This window comes from Lycorma delicatula, chromosome 12 (assembly GCF_047948215.1).
Source record: "Lycorma delicatula isolate Av1 chromosome 12, ASM4794821v1, whole genome shotgun sequence".
NCBI classification, from domain to species: Eukaryota; Metazoa; Arthropoda; class Insecta; order Hemiptera; family Fulgoridae; genus Lycorma; species Lycorma delicatula.
The window spans coordinates 39,369,317-39,390,338 of record NC_134466.1 but is presented as its reverse complement, the minus strand read 5'-3'; the positions used below and the strand labels follow the sequence as shown (position 1 = coordinate 39,390,338).

The 21,022-nt window shown below is 30.6% G+C and overlaps 1 protein-coding gene across 1 annotated transcript in view; it reads right to left on the bottom strand.

The window, feature by feature from the left end:
- The window catches only part of LOC142332859 (uncharacterized), a 424,861-nt gene that overhangs the window by 347,274 nt on the left and 56,565 nt on the right, over window positions 1-21,022 (bottom strand). The gene's annotated exons all lie outside the window — the stretch shown is intronic.

Genomic DNA, 21,022 nt, shown 5'->3' with positions numbered 1-21,022 from the left:
TTTTCCCGTCAGGCGGCTTTAGTCACGTGACGGGAAAGTCACGTACCGTCTACAACTGTGAAAGTTTTAAACCGTGAGACTCTGAAAGTCATACAACTGTGAGTTGTTTGTGTTGCACGGCTTACACACACATACACATACAACTTAATGTAAAAATATTTATAATTTATTTAAATATACATTTTTTTCGTTTATTTTAATTCAATAATTCTAACTACAGCGCACACATACCGTATTTAATTCGCGTAGTTGTAGCAGTACTAGCGGCGACGGTCAGCACTAAGTAAACTAATGTAATTTCACAACTTACCATACAACAAATATCAATGATACTGTCCGCAACTAGTGTAGCCGCGAGGTTTAACGCATCAGGTACCGAGTCAACCGGGATAACGAGTTCGGGACCCAGCCAGATGGAGTTACTTTTTTACACTTTAAATATTATTCATTTATTTTATTCTAACGTTCATCTGTAACGTCACATCATAGCAGTAGTTTAGAGAAATTTTTTTGAAGTAGGATGCGATTTTGTAAAAATATTTTTTGCAAACATTGCCATTTTTTTAACAAACGTCCTTAAGAAAAATATGACCTTAATTAGGCGAAATCTCAAGATACTGAGGGTGACCTTGCTCTACAGCCTCACTCCCTTGACGTTTTATGTTGAAAATTTAATGGCACAGATAGAAATAATTTGACCAAGTTTGGTTAAATTCGGTCCAGTATTTCTGGTGATATAAGTTGATTTAGAATCCAACTCTGAACACATATACACGTACATACACGAACATTAACAATCGGAAAATTTGCATCCAGATCGTTAGGTGTCAAAACGTCAAGATCCGGTGGCATATGTTCAAATTCGACCGATTACAATACTTTTCCTTCTAGATCTATAGCGCTATCTAGGTGGGAAAGTAAAAATCTATTTTTACAACTATTTAGAAAAATATTTTCTTTATTTTTTTTTTTTTTATAGAAAAACATAATTTTTTATAAATATCTCTTTATTAATTTTAAAATAATATCAAAAGATGGATAATAAATAAAAATAGAAAAAGAACCAAAAAACAAACATTTACTGATTGATAAATTATGATAATTGTAGTCGTAAATATTTTGTGTGTTAAATTGTAATTTAAATGAATTTGGTTAGAATCACGAGTGGTGAGTAACATCAGTAGATTTAAAATATGTTGCTATAAAACAGTAGAGTACTGAACTACAAAGCATAGAATGTAATTTCAATTCACCACCTGTTTCACGCGAAATATAGAAATACACTCTCAAACGTAAATACACATACATTAAAAAAAAGAAAAAAACAAAATGAAAAAGAATAGTAGTAGTAGGATGGTAAACAAAATGAGAGAAAAAGTGAGTTAGCTAAATTCCACAGCCTTTTCAATTTCTCTCATAAAACTCCTTAATTAAGAAAATAAATTAAAAAATAAGAGAGCAAATAAAACACTTCTGTTACTTTTTCTTTCTCTCTGCCTGCCTCCCTCCCTCACTCTCTCAATCTCTCTCCATGTATATATATATATATCTTCAACTTCAAACATTTATTTTCTCTTTTTTACCGTAACTATACACTATACGTACTCACTTTTTTCAAAGACTTTACTCATAAACTTCCACATTCTCTTTTTCCACAAACTTATTTTTTTTTTTTTTTTTTGTTTTATACATATTTGCCACTTTCTTAACATTTATTATACAGAATTTTATTAAAGTATACATTATTATTAAACGGTTTCATTTTCCAAATTGAAGGAAACAAGTTAGAAACAAGTGCGGATCTAAGTAGTTATAAAATTACTACTTTATGGTGTATTTGAAATTTTTCCCGTCACATCGAATCACTTTATCTTTTAAATAGGAAGGTATGAAATTTAAAAAAAATAAATATAAATATGGAATCATGGAGAGATGATTTTAAAGTAAACTCTTTACAAGAAAAACTATATTTTTCGATAAATAACTTTGTTTTTGAGTTATAACCAATCAAAGTAACAAAAACGAAAAAATCGCGGTAATAATGAAACGAGGTAAAAACCCCGAAACAACTTTATCTATTGTCTTAAGAATTACTTTCTATAACAAACGTTAAATAGTTAATTTTGGAATTAACGGCGTAAACACTAATAATAACAGGTTTAAAAATAATAAATAATGATAATAATACACAATAATTAATATTTTTGCAACATTACTACAAATTAAATGGCTGGGATTTTACCAAATACCCAGGGAAAATGCTATAAAACAATTATTAAATAACTTATATGATTTCAGCAAGATGGAGCATCAAATCACTATTATCGAAGGGCAACGGAAATTTTAAAAGAAATATTTCCAAAACTTAGGATAGATCATACGATAGAAGATCATACTGGATCACACTTGTCCTTTCAAGTCTCCAGATCTGTCTCCTCTAGATAATTATGTTTGAGGTTACTTAAAACATAATGTATACAAAACATATAAACATAATACGTTGTATAATTACAACATTATTCAACATGTTGTACAACTGTTATGCAACATGTATAACAGTTGTTACTGTTATACAACTTGTATAACAGTAACAACTGTTACTGTTATAGACGTACAACTGCGTACAACTGACGAATCTTCAAGTATACCAAAAAACATGATACAACAATTTATAAAGTGATATTACTTAAGGTTTACATACTACCAAGGTGTAGAAGGGAAGAATTTTGAATATGTCTTATAGAATTTTCTGCTTTCAAAATTTATTGTATTAAAAAATGTATTACCGAAAATAATTAATAAAATGTGATAATTAAAGTAAATAATATTAGTTGACATCATTTAATTAGCAACCCACCGGGTTGGTCTAGTGGTGAATTCGTCATCACAAATCAGCTGATTTCGAAGTCGAGAGTTCTAAAATTCAAATCCTAGTAAAGGTAGAGTTTACTTTTATACGGATTTGAATACTATATCCTGGATACCGGTGTTCTACGGTGGTTGGATTTCAAATAACTATACATCTCAGGAATGGTCAACCTAATACTCTACAACACTGCACTTCATTTACATTCATACATATCATCCTCATTCATCATCTGAAGTAATAATTTACGGTGGTTCCGGAGGCTTAACAGAAAAATAAAGGAAAAGGAAATTTAATTTTTATAGTAGTGTTGTAAATTATTAGTTACTAGCAGATCCAGCAATGCTATTGCTAGATTTGAATATATATATAAATATATATATATATATATATATATATATATATATATATATATATATGTGTGTGTGTGTGTGTAGATTAAATGAACACAATATAAAGTTTGATAAAACATTAACAAAATGAACATCACAGAACTTCACAAAATTTAACCTTTCACTTTATAAAATCCAATTATCAAAACAGCATTATCTATCGGATTTAATTCAAACTACTTCCTAAACACAGCAATCGGGCCAAAATACACGTAACTTTCTTTCTACTGGTCCCATAGAGGATTTTAATAGCTTTAAACCTTTTCCGGAGAACGCGGACCATTTTGCAAAAACCTGCGCGTAAATCGGTCCAGTAGTTTTATATAGCGGACACATATACGAACATTGCCTTTTATATATAGAAGAAGAACGTTTGTTTGTAAATATCTCGATTTAAGTAAATATTTGTTTGTTTCGTAAACACCTCGATACCGGCGCTCTCTAGCAGGTAGCTTTTCCAAAAAAACGTTTCTTTTCACGTAACTAATATATATTCTGAATATGAGGCAAATCGGTTCATAAATATAATTCTTCGAAATATCACAACCCCAGCGCCACCTTTATTTTTTATTTATTTCTTTTTTTAAAAGGTGAAGGAACATTATTTACGGAAGCCTGGATGGTGTCGGACTCGCTAATAGGTTCCGCAACATGTTATTAAATGCGTATGAGTTCCTGCGCACTACCGACTAAACCTCTACCCCTGGCTACCCACACCCTTCCCGATAAAGCTGGTGTGAAGGAATTACTTCAGGAAATGGGGAATACGCCAAATACACATTCAGACCTCACAGTCAACAGACCTCATACAAACAAGATACCACGTGGTGAGACTAAATCTCACCACATACTCCACGACATACAATTATCACTCAGAAAACATACTTCACGCCGCACACTCCACATATTACATCAAAGCCAGTCACATCCAATCTCATAAACAAACACATCACAGACAATCGAACACTATAGTATTCTTACCTCACAGGTCACCATCGGACGCAGAGCAGAGTGCCAATGACCTCATCGCACCCAGGCGATTCCCACACGTATGGGGAACCCCTAGGCTCTCAACCGTGCGCCTGTCTGCCCCCGCACCCTCCGACAACTCCTTCTTCTACCCCTGCGACACTCCTCCATGATCTCCCTAGCAAACCTTGCTACAGCCGTCCAGTTTTCCGCGCTTTCCAACATTATCTGCTACAGTTCCTCTGAGAGGACATATCCCTTTTATCTACGGTGTACTCCAGCGCCAGCTAGCTAGTCCATTTTTTGTAGAGGTATTTTTTCCATGTAAATAACAGAAATTCTGAATATGAGGCAAATCGGACCATAATTAACATTTTTCGAAATATGTTAACCCCCAGCGCCAATTAGCGGGTCCAAACTAACTAAGAAACCTTCGCAGGCGTGCGCACAACTCACCAAAGTTTCAGCCCAATCGAATGAATGGTATAGGAACGCATACGGAACAAACAAACATTCATTTTTATATACGAGGGTTATTTTTTTTCAAGGTGCAATCGGTCACGAAATTAAAACCACAGTGAAAATAAAATTTTTACAATTTGTAACAAGTACTTGCATAGATACGCTATTTCTCTACATAGTCGCCACTCCGATTTAGACATTTGTCGTAGCATGGTACCAACTTTCCAATATCCTCGTCATAGAACGGAGCCGCCTGTGTTTTCAGCCATGTTTCTACGCTGGTCTGCAGCTCGATGTCTGTGCCAAAATGTTGTCCTCCTAGCCAGCATTTCAGGAAACGAATCACTCCATAGAGAAATTGTGAACCGACGATTTTCTCGAATTGCCTCATCCACTCGCTCAACGAGATCATCGGTTGACACTCGCTTCCTTCCCTGACCGCCTGCATCATGAATATCTGTACGTCCTGCTTTAAAGTTTCTGCACCATTGTTGCACTTTGCTGTCATTCATTGAAGTTTCACCATACACATTACTTATTCGTCGATGAATTTCAGCTGCATTACATCCCTCAGCCTAAAGAAATCGAATTACCGCACGCACTTCACACTTGGCAGGAGATGCTATTGTTGTAGACATGTTTACGTGCTAGCTGCGTGTTCAGAACCAAACGAAGTGACGCGGCGTGATTGAAGGCCATACTAGAGACGCTGCGCAACACATATGCGCAAAGGTTCATCCGATTTTTGCGCGGGTTTTTATTTCGCGACCGATCCGACCTTGAAAAAATAACCTTCGTATATATATATATATATATAGATTGTATATTATAAAATTATTATTAGCATTATTTATTATTGTAAAGGCTCTTATTATTAATGGTTGGGCCATTATTTTCAAAATTAACTGTTAAAAGTTTTTTATTGGATATAATTCTGAAGGTAATACGAAATAAAAAGGCTACTGCGGGACATTTTACCACGTTTTATAAATACAGCGCTTTGTATGTTTTTGCAAATTTTATTGTCTCTAACTCAAAAACAAAGGGGTTTATCTAGAAATGGCTTTTGCCATCGTCAAATTTTACATTAAATTGTGTATCACACGTCCACCGTCCATCTTTTTATTTAAAAAAAGAAAGAAATTTGATCAAATATGGCGGATATTCAAGATGGTGGACAACAATTTCAAACATACAATAAAATAGTAATTTTTTAACTAAGTAGATCCGCATTTGTTTCTACTTCCTAATATTCCTCAGTTTTGAAACATGAAACCGTTCCTTAATTTAATATCATTCTGCATATATTTTTATAATAAAACCTGTATCATAATATTTTCTATTTTTTTCTCTTTTAGTAAATTTTGGAAGAATTATTTTATATAATTTGGTCCTTAAGATTCCTTCATCTTTCTTTCCTCTCCTTTCTGTTATTAAATCTTCATAATTCCTTAATAATTTAAATGAAATTCTCAAACTGTTGTCATTTCTACTACATAATCCATTAACGTATTCTAAAAAAAAATATATTAATGTATATCCAAGAATAATCAGCATCTCATGCCAGTTATACGAAGGGAAATGAGGAGTAAAGTGATTTTTCGTTACATTCTTTACTGAATCAATTATATTATTATACATCAGCTAGCCGAGCCCACCGAAATAGAGATTTTCAGTTCATGAAGTTGCATCTTTATTCTATTCACCTAGCTGTACACTAAAAATTATTACTCGCTGAGAATACAACTTTAACTAATCCTGCGTTACAAGAATCAAATCATTAACAAAGTGGGAGATATAAAATAAAACAAAAAAAACCCTCTTTCGCAGTTCTGCGCAAGAAGACCTACTTTTCATTAATTTAATTTGGTTTTAATATTTTTGTTTAATTTGGTTTAATATAACTAACAATAGATACCGCAGATAAAAAAACATCAAAGTTCCAACTAGCAGCATCATAACGAACCAAATTTATAATTTGCCCGGCTCAAATTTTTTTGACATTTAATTGAGTGTAACTCAAAAACGACTCAACCAATCTTCATCAAATGTTCACAAGCACAATTTCAGATATACTACCTGTAGCACATATAAAAATTTAAATGAAATTGATCTGGTAGTTTTGGACATCTTGGTGCCACAAAATTTTATAATAGGCCTATATATATATATATATATATATATATGTGTGTGTGTGTGTATATATATAAGGAAACCCCAATTTAAGCGAATGGTTTTTTTGTACTCCACATACCTCAAAACGTAAAGAAAATTTATTTCCAACCCTCAACTCCACAATGCGATCGAAACTAATACCGTACTTTTCTTCGAAAAGTCGGAAAAAATTAATCCATTTTTTTTGGAAAAACAAAAATTTTATGAATTATCTCTACCTAAAAGGGAAGGAATTATTAATAAAAAAGTAAAATTTTATTTTATTTATTCATATGAAGATTACACAAACCAAAAATCAAATTATTAAATTCATTTGTTACCGATAAATTAAAAAAAATAGAGTAAAAATTTAATGTTACCCCATTTTAACCCTTTAAAATTGGAATTTAAAAAAAACTTTCTTAATGTGCATTTACACGTAAGAAGAACGTGTATACAAATTTTCATCAATTTATCTTCAGTAGTTTATGCTGGGCGTTCATTATTAGTCAGTCAGGACATGTTGTTTCATATATATATATATATATATATATATATATATATATATAAATAGAGAGAGAGAGTGTGAGAGAGATATTACAAATTAAACTTACGTGTTTTCTTTAGTTAACTAAAATAGAGTTCCTTACTTTTATTAAACAAGCAGGTCACGAAAGGTAATTTCATAAGTTTAAGTGAAAAACAAATATAAGCATTGAGGATGACTTGATAATCCTTTCATATGATTTGAGAATGGTAAGCGAAAATGATAATAATGTAATAATCTATAAATAAATAAAAAAATAAAAAAAAACAATATAAAAACAAAAAAACCGAATAATATTTGTATGAAAAAAAAGTCTTATCAATATAAACGTAACGTGAGCAGGCACATTTGTGAGGTTTCAAATGCAGGGATAAAACTGGCATTACAGCAGTATACCAAATCCTCTCGCTACTCAACCTCCCCAACCCATGGTAAAACAGAGACAAGAGAATGCACTGTCTCATCTGCATATAGACAACGCAATCAACCATACACATGAACTGTCGACCCATTTCCTGCCGTATACCTCCTTTATAACCATACCCACTATGTTTCTCTATGACATACCCACACCACAACTGTTATAATATACCCACACCGTTGTCCATTGCAGCCCTTTCTGTTTCGCACATATAAACATATACATTTTCTATCTCACTTTAACTCATACTATTTAAACCCCTTCTACTATTTCACTCATTCATTCTCGGGTGAATAGAAAGACTTCATTTCCAGATTTATTGCGTTCGTTCATTTTACAATAAAACCATATATAAAATCAGGTGGATGTAAACGTGACATTTCCCTAAAACTCACACCAAACTACCCACCAACAAACTACCACAAACACTTTTTGTTTGTTGTGTTTGTGTGTGTGTGTGTGTGTGTATGTGTGCGCGCGAATATATATATATATATATATATATATATATATATATATATATGTATGTATGTATATACATATTCACAAAACAAACATTTCAGTACTACGTTAAACTATGGTTTACCCCTTTTATCTAAATTTCACCTCTATCCTTTACTAAATTACCAATCACACCTAAATCTCCCAAAAAAAAAGAACGATAAATTTAAATTTTCAAGTAGAGATTTTATATTAAAGATATGCAATAATTAAATATTCGTTAAAATTGTTACTAGTATCCACTAACTATTATGAAATAATTTTTTTATTACTTTTACTTAATTAATAATAATAGACTTTCAACAACAAAATGGCGTACACTTACCGCTTTCCTTGGAAATAGTGAGTAGTTTTTTATATCACATACATTAATTCTATCAAAAAATCTGATGTGGACATCACATGACTTCCTTGTACGCCTGTTTACATATACACATTTTCTTTAAAATGAAAAGTACGTAAAATTTTATTTCATTAATAACTTCTGATAATTTTTTTTTTATTGCTAACTTATCGTAAACATTTTTTTTGCCATCAGAGATTAATAATTATTAATAAATCAATATATTTTAATTACAAAATCATTAAAAAAAGAGATGAAGTTTCATTCGAACTGCCTTCCCCTGTAAGATTCAAATATTTCGTTAATTAAAATTTCATTTGGTTATAACATTGGAACCAATGAAAATAAGTACCACTTATGGAATATCGTTGAAAACCTCTCAATAAGGGCTTATTACTGGAATTAAGAAAAACTCCAAACTCCAAATTGTTTTAGATTTTGGGCTTTTTTAAATACTTTTGGTTCAATCGAATGCAATCAAAAGGAGAGGTGCACAACTAGATGTTACAACAGTCCTAAATCAAAAATTTCAACATCGTATGGCTAATCTTTTTTGAGTTATACTAGATAAATACGTACGTACGTACAGACATCACGCCAAACTAGTAAAAATGGATTCAGGGTTGATCAAAATGGTTATTTCCGTTGAAATCTGAAAACCGAAATTTTTCGCGATCATAATACTTCCTTTACTTCGTACAAGGAAGTGTAAAAAGGAAAAATGTTAAGAAATAATTTTCTCAGCGAAATATTACACTCCTTTACCACTGTCCAGTTTTTCGTACTAATTAAAAAAAAAAATAATAACATCAATTTTTTTTAAACAGAAGTCATTTTACGAAATTTAGTTTTTCCTGATATATTAACCAACTTACTAAGCAAAATGGTGGCCGGCACACATACATACATGGATATATATATATATATATACATATTTTTAAGGATTTTGTTTTTGGACAGAACTTGTTATTTCATGTTCTCCTAAGTTAAAAAGTTTATACGAATAATTTTTTACACAGCAGAAATAGTTATCCTTTATTATATTCTACTAGCCGGTCAGAGCTTGTTTCGCTCGATATTCACGTCTAAATTCTGAGAATAACAATAATTAAAGGCTGTTCCATTTATAAAAACAAGATCAGTGTACTGTAATTTCTTCAATGCAATAGGACAGCAAAGGTCAGCATAGGACTCCAAACCTGAAGTATGCAAGTTTCACAATAGTCGCTCCCCATCTTAAAATTAGTACCCGTCCTTCATATGGGTAAAAAAATATTTTAAACGGTTCTTAGCGTACCGGACAAACACCCTGAGAAGGAGTGTGGGTGGGTGAGGCTATGAATAGCCTAACCAAACCCCCACGCACGCACGCACGCACACACCACCGCCGTACACCGTAGCACATTTAATTTAAAGCTACATTTCTCGATAACAAAAAGGGATATCAGAAAAACAAACCTTTTTTTTTGGAGAAAATTTAATTTTAAATATAGCTAGTGGTCTCTGTATTTGATTTATCAACAGTTAGGTGATAATAATCTAAACCAAAAGTAACTAACACACCTAAGCAAGAATTTTTTAATGTCTTTAAAAGAATTAATTGTAACTAAAAGGGTAGTCCTCCTTTTGGTTAAAGTGTTTTCAGCCCCAAATATAATTCTATTTAAACATCTCTTACTGTGAATTTTTATTAGATCTTAAAGCTGACTTGCTTAGAATTAAAAGTTTTGGTCAACAAAAAATATTTCCGATTTCGGAGAAATAAAAACCGTAAAGATTCATGATCTTAGAACATCCATAAGGTAACAATCTGGTGTGAAACGACATCCAATCACATCGTAAAACAGGGGTGCACTCGTAAATTTTCCAGTACCGGAACGTTTGATTTTGTATTATAACAGACCATTATCGTTACCACGATAATATTATAAAATCTTCAGGCTCATTCGGATTTTTATATAAACATCCGAATGATAATATAATGATATAATAAAACATAATATGATATAATTTCTATATAGTAATAAGCAAAACTTTTTCATGTCAACTGTTTAACTTTCTTTTACGTTAATTAGATTTTTAGCGACTTATTTTGTCACCATTTGCTTACATATGTATAGGCAGTATAATGTGCTTGTCACATACCATTTAAGAAAGTAATAATTGTTTTCAATGATAATAATGAATACGTAATGTTAAAATAAAACGTAGGCCAAACTAAGTTAAAAACAAACTTTAAATGAAAGGAGAAATTTTTATTTCTCCCAAAAAACAGTACCGGAACAGTACCCCAACGAAATTTAGTTACAGTTAATACTGATATACATAGAGTAATAATACTTCAAAACGTTTTGGTAACCGAACTGAATAGGCTAGGTTTTTAAACATACGGTTCCAATTGGATGATGCCTCCACATCATATACAGCTGTAGAACCAACGAGAAAAGCTTTCCCGATTCGTATAAGATTTAATTCTACATTGTTCTCTAGATTTGAATGCCCTGACATTTTTCTTACAGAAAATCAAAAAATCTTCAATATTTTATTACCTAAAAAAATAGTGTTCGAGTTGAAATCTCGATCTCCGTAGCATCTCTAAGGTCCTGAGTTCAAATTCCCATCAGGGATTACATTTTTCATATGCTACAAAATTTCATTTTTATAATCCCACTATAAGTTTTTCTGAAAACTACTGTTGTCATTTAATTAATCAAGCAAAGAAAAAAAAATTGCCAAATAACAAAAAAACTTACGTAAATGAATTTCCAGTTTCTATACCAGAACGCGCTATAGAAAGAGTTCTAATTGGTCAATATTTTAACAATGATGACTTCTGTGATATAATTATAGCATATTGATTATAAAAACGCTTTATCAAATTTATTTTTATTTCCATTACTTCAAACGTTATTATAAAAACGAATAAGGCAAATTTTGAGATACCTTATAAAAAAAAAACGACGTTAATAAATTAAAGTATAATATGGAAGGAATTATAAAGTAAGGATGTAGTAATGAATGTATTATCAAGGAAATACAGGATAATTAACACATATGAAAATAATAAACTCAGAAGAAGAATTAACAATAAATAGGAATATAGGAAAAATAATATTACAAAAAAGTAACTCAGTGAGAGATATACTTTGATGAGGATGAATAAAAAAGCCGAATAGTTTATTAATAATAGAGATAACACCAACCAATAGTGAATGTGGATCAATAGAGCTGAATTAACTTTTTGGCAGAAGAAGAGGTAAGAAATATAAATAAAGAAATAGATGATTTTATTAAATATTTAAAATGAGATGACATTTCGATAGAAATGAAATATTGTAAAATTATAAAGAAAAGAGAAATAGTCGGAAGATTATGGTCTAGGTAAAAGAAATAGGTTTCAGAATTTTTTACTACGTATATATTATTAATAGTAAAAACTTTTATAAAATTTACGTAAGAAAAAGACCGTGAGGTACAGAAAAGTATCAGACAATAATCAGGTAGACATTTCCTTTTCCTTAACTTCAAAAATAAAATATTTACAGCAAGTCGCCTTTTACTAATTTTTAATATCGTAGTCTTTTCTTTGTTATATTTTATAAGAGGCTCTTCTTTTGAAAAAATAAATAAATAAACGAGATTAAAAGTATAAAAAAATTTACAGTTAAGAATAATAAAGTATATTTTTATAATAAAGTCTTTATTAATAAAATGGGTTTACAATTTCAGATAAACTTCTAATTTCATATAAATTGCATTATTGAGTATTATGCTTACATAAAAGATTACAGTAAAGGCAGAATAAAAAGTAAAGATAAAACAAATGTTAGAAAAGATTAAAGTTATTATTAAATACAGAGTGATTCAGAATTAATGCAACAAACGTTCAGGTCATGTTCTGCTGGTGAAAATAAAAAAAGAAAGTTCATATACGCATTGGTTCCGAAATCTTCTCTAGCGAGTATCGGCTGATAAAATATTCGTCCTGATTTCTAAGCCTTCGGTAAAATTAAGGGATAAATTTAGTGGTCATATATGAAATATACCTAAAAATTGAAAAAAAAGGAAAAATAGATCTCTAAATTATATTTTTAGTAGTATTCGAAAAATTTGGGATAAAATACAAAATACTGGGGTCGAAGAAACACACTATTTTATATTTAGCATAAAATAACTTTGTTAAATGGGTATTAAAACAGATAAAGGTTTTAAACAAAACTTGTAGAAATGTTTAGATCAGATGAAAAAATTTCAGTAGGGAGATTTATAACTGATAACCTGACTTGCACAGTATAAATTAAAACAAGAATATCAAGAAGTAAGCAGGCATTTAATAAGTAGGGAAGACTGCTGTGTGGAAAGTTAAACGGAACGTTAAGGAAGAGATTAATGAAATGTTTTATTTGGAGTATGATGCTCTATGGAACTGAAACGTGAACGATGAGAAAGGCAGACAGAAAACGAATTGAGTCTTGTGAGATGTGGGTGTGGCGAAGAATTATAAATGTCAGATGGCAAAACCATGTAATAAATGAATAAGTATTAAGGAGAACCTGAGAGAAGAGGAAAATTCTAAATGTGATAGAATATTGGAAAAGGAACTGGCTAGGAGATTGTATAAGAAGAAGGTGTTTGTAGTGAAACGATAGAAGGTTTGGTAAATGGAAAAGATTTCAGATGATGGGATTATGGAAAAGTAAAGAAAATATTCTTTAAAAAAAGAGGTTAATAAAGGAAAAAACAAGTTAGAGAGCGCAGCCGTGACAGGACCTGCCCTAATAGCTTAACACTGAATAAATGTTGAAATTTTGATTCTGAGTAAAATTGTATTAATAAAGTAAATACAAATGTAAGAATTTTTTCAAACGTTTTTCTTCATCCAACAGTATATGAAGAAGACAGCAATGATCCAACAGTAGCAAGATCGAAATACTTAAGGTTCTGTGCCCTGGAATCTTTCTATTCAAATACCTTTGAAGTTCGTGCGTTTCCATTGCAGAGCCCATAAACAAAGATGATTTCTGCGTATTCTTTATTTGAAAATTTATAAACCATTGTTAGGTAATGGCACATATCCATTATCCCATTCACTTATATAAATGTTTATTGATGTTCAAATACAATTTACATCGGTGACATCCCGACCGAGGCCTGGCTGATGACTGTGAGATGTAAGTTAGAGGGTCTAAGATGTCTAAAGGTTAAAGATGACCTCTGGTAAAGCCCCTCAGGGCTCTGAACGGAGGGGGTGGTGTGGCGACCGGTAACGTCACAAGGTGAGTGTCTTCCTCCTACGGGGATGGGATGTTCAAATACAATGCAAAAAACGAAATTGTTGAATTCAGCTGTTAGTATTCCCAGCTTTAGAAATAAATTTTGACAAAATTAATTTTTAATTCATACTATTAAAAAAAAAAAAGTTTGTGTTTGCTTGTGCGTAACGCTTATACGAAATTGAGCCAAAGAAATATTTATTATATTCTATTGTTGACACCAATTGGCATTTTGCATCAAAGTTGATACTTTTCGAAATAATCGAGGAGGGTGAGTATCAGAGCATCACGCGAGAAGCAACCGACAAATTGCTTCAAATTTTCATGATTCATTCATGTAATCTCGGGGAAGGTTTTAAGTCATATATCCAGGCCCTAGTCTCCTTCGGTTGCGGGGGGTATGAGAGGAGTATCAGAGCATCACGCAAGAACCAACTAATCAATTACTTTCAATTTTTCAGGGTACATTCATATTATTCCTGGGAAGGTTTTAAGCAATAAATATCAAGACCCTATCAATCTTGGATGGTATGAGGGGCGGTATCAGATCTTCTAGAACGAGGGAAAATTTGAGGAAAGAGAGCTTTTCAGGCTTTAATTGTTATTTATTTGTATTATTCTCAAAACAAAGAGGATAACGAACACAGCAGGAGCTCAGGAGAAAAAGCCTCTGGCTAGAAAGGAATCGGCTAGTTAGCTTTAAAGATGCAAAATAAATTGTTTTATTGATGTGCTATTTTGATTGACTTTTAATTTTTTTTAAAATATGATTCTAAAATAAATAATTCTTTGGTTTGTGATATTGAAAACTGTTTTTTGTTTAATATCTAATTAAAAACTACCAATTTTGATTTGCCAATTTTTTACTGCCAATTTAGTTTTTATTAATTTTTTTTAAATTCTTACTTTTATATTTACTTTCTGTAGATTTTTCCATTATATTTTACTCAGTATCCAATTCTGTATACATTTTGTTTAAAGCTTTTATGTTTAATATCTATTTAACAATGTAATTTTACACAAAACATATAATATTTTATTTTTTGACTCCAATAATTTATCTTTTTCCAATATTTGTTGCAATTACTAAAATATAAAGTTCTGTGACCTAATTTTTCAAGTAAGGTCCATTTAAAACCATTAACTTTATCCCTCAATTTGGGTTCCAAGAATTACAGTCTGGGTTAATTTAACCGAAGACGCAAAAATTATGGCTAAATCTTTCGCCATCAGACAATCGCTAACGAAATCTTTCTGAACGTATGTTTATTTAAACTTTATTTTTTATTTTCTCTAGTAGAACATGTCCTGAATCTTTATTACATTCTTTGTGAATTTATTCTATTAGATTATGGTTTTTTTTTTTGGTTTTTATCTTTTTTTTATTTAACCTCCGGGACCACCGTTAGTTATTTCTTCAGAGGATGAGATAAATAATTTTTATCGTGTGTGAAAATACCACGCCGGGTTCGAATCCCGGGACCTCCTGATGAAAGGCCGAGACGCTAACACTCGCGCCACGAAGGCCGGCACTATGGTTGAATTGGTCCAATCGTACGTTGTTCATTATATTTATATTTATATTCTAATAAATCAAATTAACAGTCTCACCTCAATTAAAGATTAAAATGTATCTTAGATAAAGGTTTTGCCAAATAGAAGTCAAAGCGCATAGATAAATTATGTATGTACTTACATAAATATATATATATTAAACACTTTGGATTTTAAAACCCAGATTTTAGTATTTTTAAGGTATAAGGGTACTCAAAACTTAAAAAATAAAAATAAAACCTGATGTGGACACCACATGACTTCCTTGTACGCCTATTAAATTACATATACATATTTTTTTTAAATGAAAAGTATTAAACATTTTATTTCATTAATAACGTCTGATATTTTTTCAAATTTAAAAAAAAAAATTGTATTGTTATTACTGAATTATTATTTATTGTAAAACTCTTTTTACAATCACAGGTTTTAATAATTATTAATAAATCAGTATATTTAAATTAAAAAAAAAGGAGATGAAGTCGGATTTGAACCGATGTGCCTTCCCTTGTAATTTCCAAATATTTCATTAATTAAAATTTCATTTGGCTGTAACTACGAAACCAATGAAAATAAGTACCACTTATATTGTTGAAAAGCTCTCAATGAGGGCTTATTATTGCAGTTACGAAAAATTCCAAAATTAAAATTTTTGGGGATTTTGGGCTTTTTCGGACACTTTTTGTCCAGTTGATTGCAATCAAAAGGAAAGGTACACAACTAGATGTTATAACAGTCCTAAATCCTAAATTTCAACATCCTACAACTAATCGTTTTTGAGTTATGTACGTTATATGATGTACGTACGTACAAATTATTACGCCGAACTAGTCAAAATGAATATTTTCGTTGAAATCTGAAAACCAAAATTTTTTGCGATCAGAATACTTCCTTTACTTCGTAAAAGGAAGTAAAAATTCGTGGAGAAAAATTAAACAGTAAATGGTACGCTTTCCACCGTACTATTATGATTTAAATTCAATTAAACCATTTTGTGCTGACGTAAAAAATTATTCACTAATCGGAATATGTCATTTAATATTTCGGAAGTAAACAGAATTGTGCGCAAAAAAAAAGTATTCGTTTGGTCGAGAAAGTTGGATTCAAACTACGAACTCTCTTAATCCGTTTTTATCACCTTCTGGGTATACCTACAGAGAACAATACGAATTTTGTACCAAGCCTACGGCTTTTCATAAATTTCTATTTCCTGAAAAAATATTTTTATTTTGTTTGCTTCCTTACATACAGGAAAATACAGTATTTTCACCAACTACATCCACCAGTTTTAGACCTAATTTAGAAAGAAAAACGAACAGCTGGGAATGTTTTACTCATGATATAATGGAAGGTTTTAAAAAGCCCGCCCGTATTTAAATAATTTTGTAAATATTATTTTAGAAGTTCAAACAGATATTTATGTATATCAAATTGAAAAATGTAAACGAACCTACGTGAATGAAGGATTCTATAACCAAAAGTCGAAATGCCTAAAAAAGCATTCAACAAATTTCTTGTACTTTTCTACTGGTTATTTATTCTCATATATGAAGTGAAAAAAATAATTATCTATGAAAGAACTTTAAAACAATAAATAATTAAGTTATAAACCCACTTAAAAAACAATCTTTTAATGCTTTTTCGGAAACGAATTCCATCTTCAGGAACTTAAATTTTATTTATGTCTCCAACGGTGGAGTCATTCATTATGACAGGACGTTAAGTCGATGAAATTTTAACACATGACGACAACCATTACATATTTTACACAATAATTCTACTCATGACGAAAAGGTTTTAGTTATTAATAAAAAAAAATTAAATGCCTGAAGATGGAATTAGTTTCCGAAAGCGCTAGAACGCATTAAAATATTGTTGGTAAGTGGGTTTATATTTTAATTATTTATTGTATAATCATACAAACGGGCCATATTTAATAAAATTATTAATTTTAAAACATTCAAAAAATGTATAATTTTTAGGGTTTTCTTTTTCCCATCCCCAAAATCACCTCCCAAATTTTTTTTAATTTTTTATGTTTACTTTGTTAAACAGAAGAAACTAAAAAAAAATTACCTATTCTACTCCTTGAGATATTAACCTCAAACCTTTACCAACAAATTACCTCACATGCACTAGTCTCTGTGCCAAATTTCATCAAAATCGGTTTATCTAGTCAAATGTTATTATGCTTGAAACAGACAACACTCGTGCATACTTACATACCCCACTCTTTTTTTTTTATTTTTGGAGATTCGTGGGTCATGAAACATAGAGAAATGCAAAAACCCATCCCTTTTTTTGACTGATTTACCTTCTTCCAGTATAATTCTAGATTCTAGAGCTATCATGCTGGAAAAATTTAAAAAAAGAAAGGAAATATGGACAAACTACAGTATATAAAATATTTTGGTATGTTAAGAAACAATAATTTCAAAGGGATGACGTAACCCATAATGTTAATTTTTTAAGTAAAATTGTATCATTTATATTCTTAAAATTTAATATCCTTTAAACAGATTGCCGTTCATTTTTTAATTTGTGTTTTATTATTACAATATTACCTACGACAATATTTTATCTAATTAACTCATATGAACGGGTAACAGCTCGTCTGTTATAAAATCTGCTAACCTAGGGTGGAATGCGTTGTTTGTATAATGGATTTTATACCGTTACTTAGTGCGCAATTCGAGACCGCCGTGATTTCTAAGTGCAGGCAAGTGAAGAAACTTAAATAGTAACATTTAAGTCAGAGGCCAATGATAGATGACTACTTTGCTTTGATTATATTATTATTAACTTAAACGAAGCAGACATGACATCAGAGGACTCACTAAGTAGAGTAGAACTTTACTTAATTTGTAAGTACTCGTGGTTAGTTGTAATTGAAATACTAATTAAATTTCGTTACACCTCAAAAATATAATTTTTTTATAAGATTTATTAATGTTTAAATTAAAAAAGATAATAATTATACTTTTTTCAGGTCAAAATAAATTACTTCATATTTAGCCAATTACGAGGTTTCAGTAAATTTATTATCAAGATCGTAGCTTGCAATAATAATAAAAATTTAGATAGATGAATAAAACACAAATTTTACTCCTTTAATAACTTTTTTAAATTACAAATTAAAAACTTATTAATTCTTTTTACTTGAAACAACATAGCAAATAGGATAAAAATATATGTCACTATAAAACTAATACACAACTGAAATAAAATTTATATAAAATCGAAATTAAATCAAAAACTGCTCGATAACAAATTTTACAATAATATTTTCTTAAGCAGACGGGAATGTGTTTTACATGAATAGTAGAGTATTAGACCAATATATAAGCCAGCGATTATGCAATATTGATTTGACCATATAAGGAGAATCTGTGAAAAAGATAGTGTTTGATTATATCCATGGGAAAAAGTATAACATTAAATACATCATTATAGAAATATCTTTAAATTTATGTTTATCATATCTGCTTGAATTTTTGGTTAACTGATAAATTATGGTAAATAGTTTTTATTTATATTAAGGCTATGAATTTTTATTTTATAAATACGAACACTTTTTCACGTTAAGGCGTGAACATGTTTATAAAGAAAATGTAAAATCCTAGTATACAACAAAGAAAGCAGGAGCAGATAAATGTGAAAAATGCAGAACAATTAGGTTAACTACTCATTCATAAGAAATCTTATATGATAGTATATATCTATACTAGAATTCTGTACAGAAAAATTGAGAGGAAACTGGAAGATGTGTTAGAAGAAGACAAATTTGGTTTCAGGAAAAGTATAGGGATAATGGAAGCAATTTTAGCGCTTAGATTAATAGTAGAAGGAAGATTAAAGAAAAACAAACTGACATTTATAGACTTAGAAAAGGAATGTGATAACGTAGACTATAATAAAATGTTTAGCATTTTAAAAAATTTAGGGTTCAAGTATACAGATACAAGAACAATTGCTAGCATTTACAGGAACCAAACTGCAACAGTAATAATCGAAGAATATAAGAAAGAAACCGCAATAAAAAAGGAGTCCGACAAGGATGTTCCTTATCCCCGTTACTTTTTAATCTTTACATAACACTAGATGTTATTAATGATGTTAAAAAGTAATTTAGATCCGGAGTAGCAGTGCATAGTGGAAAGATAAAGATTCTTCGATTTGCTGATGATGTAGTAATTCTAGCCGAGAGTAAAAAAGATTTACAAGGATCAATGAACGGCATGGATGAAGTTCTACACAAGAACTACCACATAAAAATAAAAAAGAACGAAAGGAAAGTAATGAGATATAGTAAAAATAATGTAGATTATTATATATTACAGAAAATATTATGGAGGTAGAAGAATTTTGTTATTTGGGAAATAGAATTACTAAGGATGGACGAAGCAGAAAAGAAGCCGAAAAGCACAGGAAAAACGAACTTTCATCAAAAATATAATTTAAACATCAGAAAACATTTTTGAAAGTATATTTTTTGAGCGTAGCTTTGTGTAGATTGGACGATCGGAGTACCAGAGAAGAAAAGATTAAAATCTTTTGAAATGTGGTGCTATAGGAGAATGTTAAAAATCAGATGGGTGTATAAAGTGATAAATGAAGATGTATTACGGCAATCGATGAGAAATGAAGCATTTGGAAAAATATAGTTAAAATAAGTGACAGACTAATAGGCTACATATTAAGACATCCTTGGATATTCGCTTTAATACTGGGGACACATGGGAAAAATTGTGCAGGTAGGCAACGTTTGGAATATGTAAAACAAATTGTTAGGGATGTAGGATGTAGAGGGTACACCGAAATGAAACGACTGACAATAAATAAGGAATCTTGGAAAGCTGCATCAAACCGGTCAAATGAGTGAAGACAAAAAAATACATTAAACAAAGTTGATCAGTACTATGGTTGTAAAACACAAAATGACGGTAACAATAAAACAGATTATAAAAGTGAGATTCTGAACTTTTTGAAATGTTTACAAATTATTCTTCCATTACCTCCTTGAGCATTACGTCTGCCATTTTTACTTTCCCGTCTAGCACTATAGCAGAGTTACAGCTATAGAAGAGAAACAAGCTATAGTAATCGATACAATTTGAATTTATTCGGTTTTCACCGGATCTTGACGTTTATACAACTAAGGAACCCAATAAACCGGATAGAGATTATTCGGATATTTGTATGTAAAGTGTTACGTGTCGCACCATAAACCACCTTATATCTCCAGAACTACTCGATACCAAACTTCTTCTACTCGATCAGATTACTTCTTTATACGATGCATTGATGTTATTATATTTTTAACTTAAAAGGTAAAGGAAGCGAGGCTGTAGAGCAAGGTCACCTTCAAAATCTCGAGATTTTGCTTAATTAAGGACATATTTTTCTTAGACACATTTGTTAAAAATTAAAATATAATAATAGCTGTAAAAGATTTTTTTTATAAAAATCTCACCCCCACTTTTTAAAAATGCTCTAAATAAACTAGTGACTAAGTTGGGTATAGTGTGTCATTAGTACCC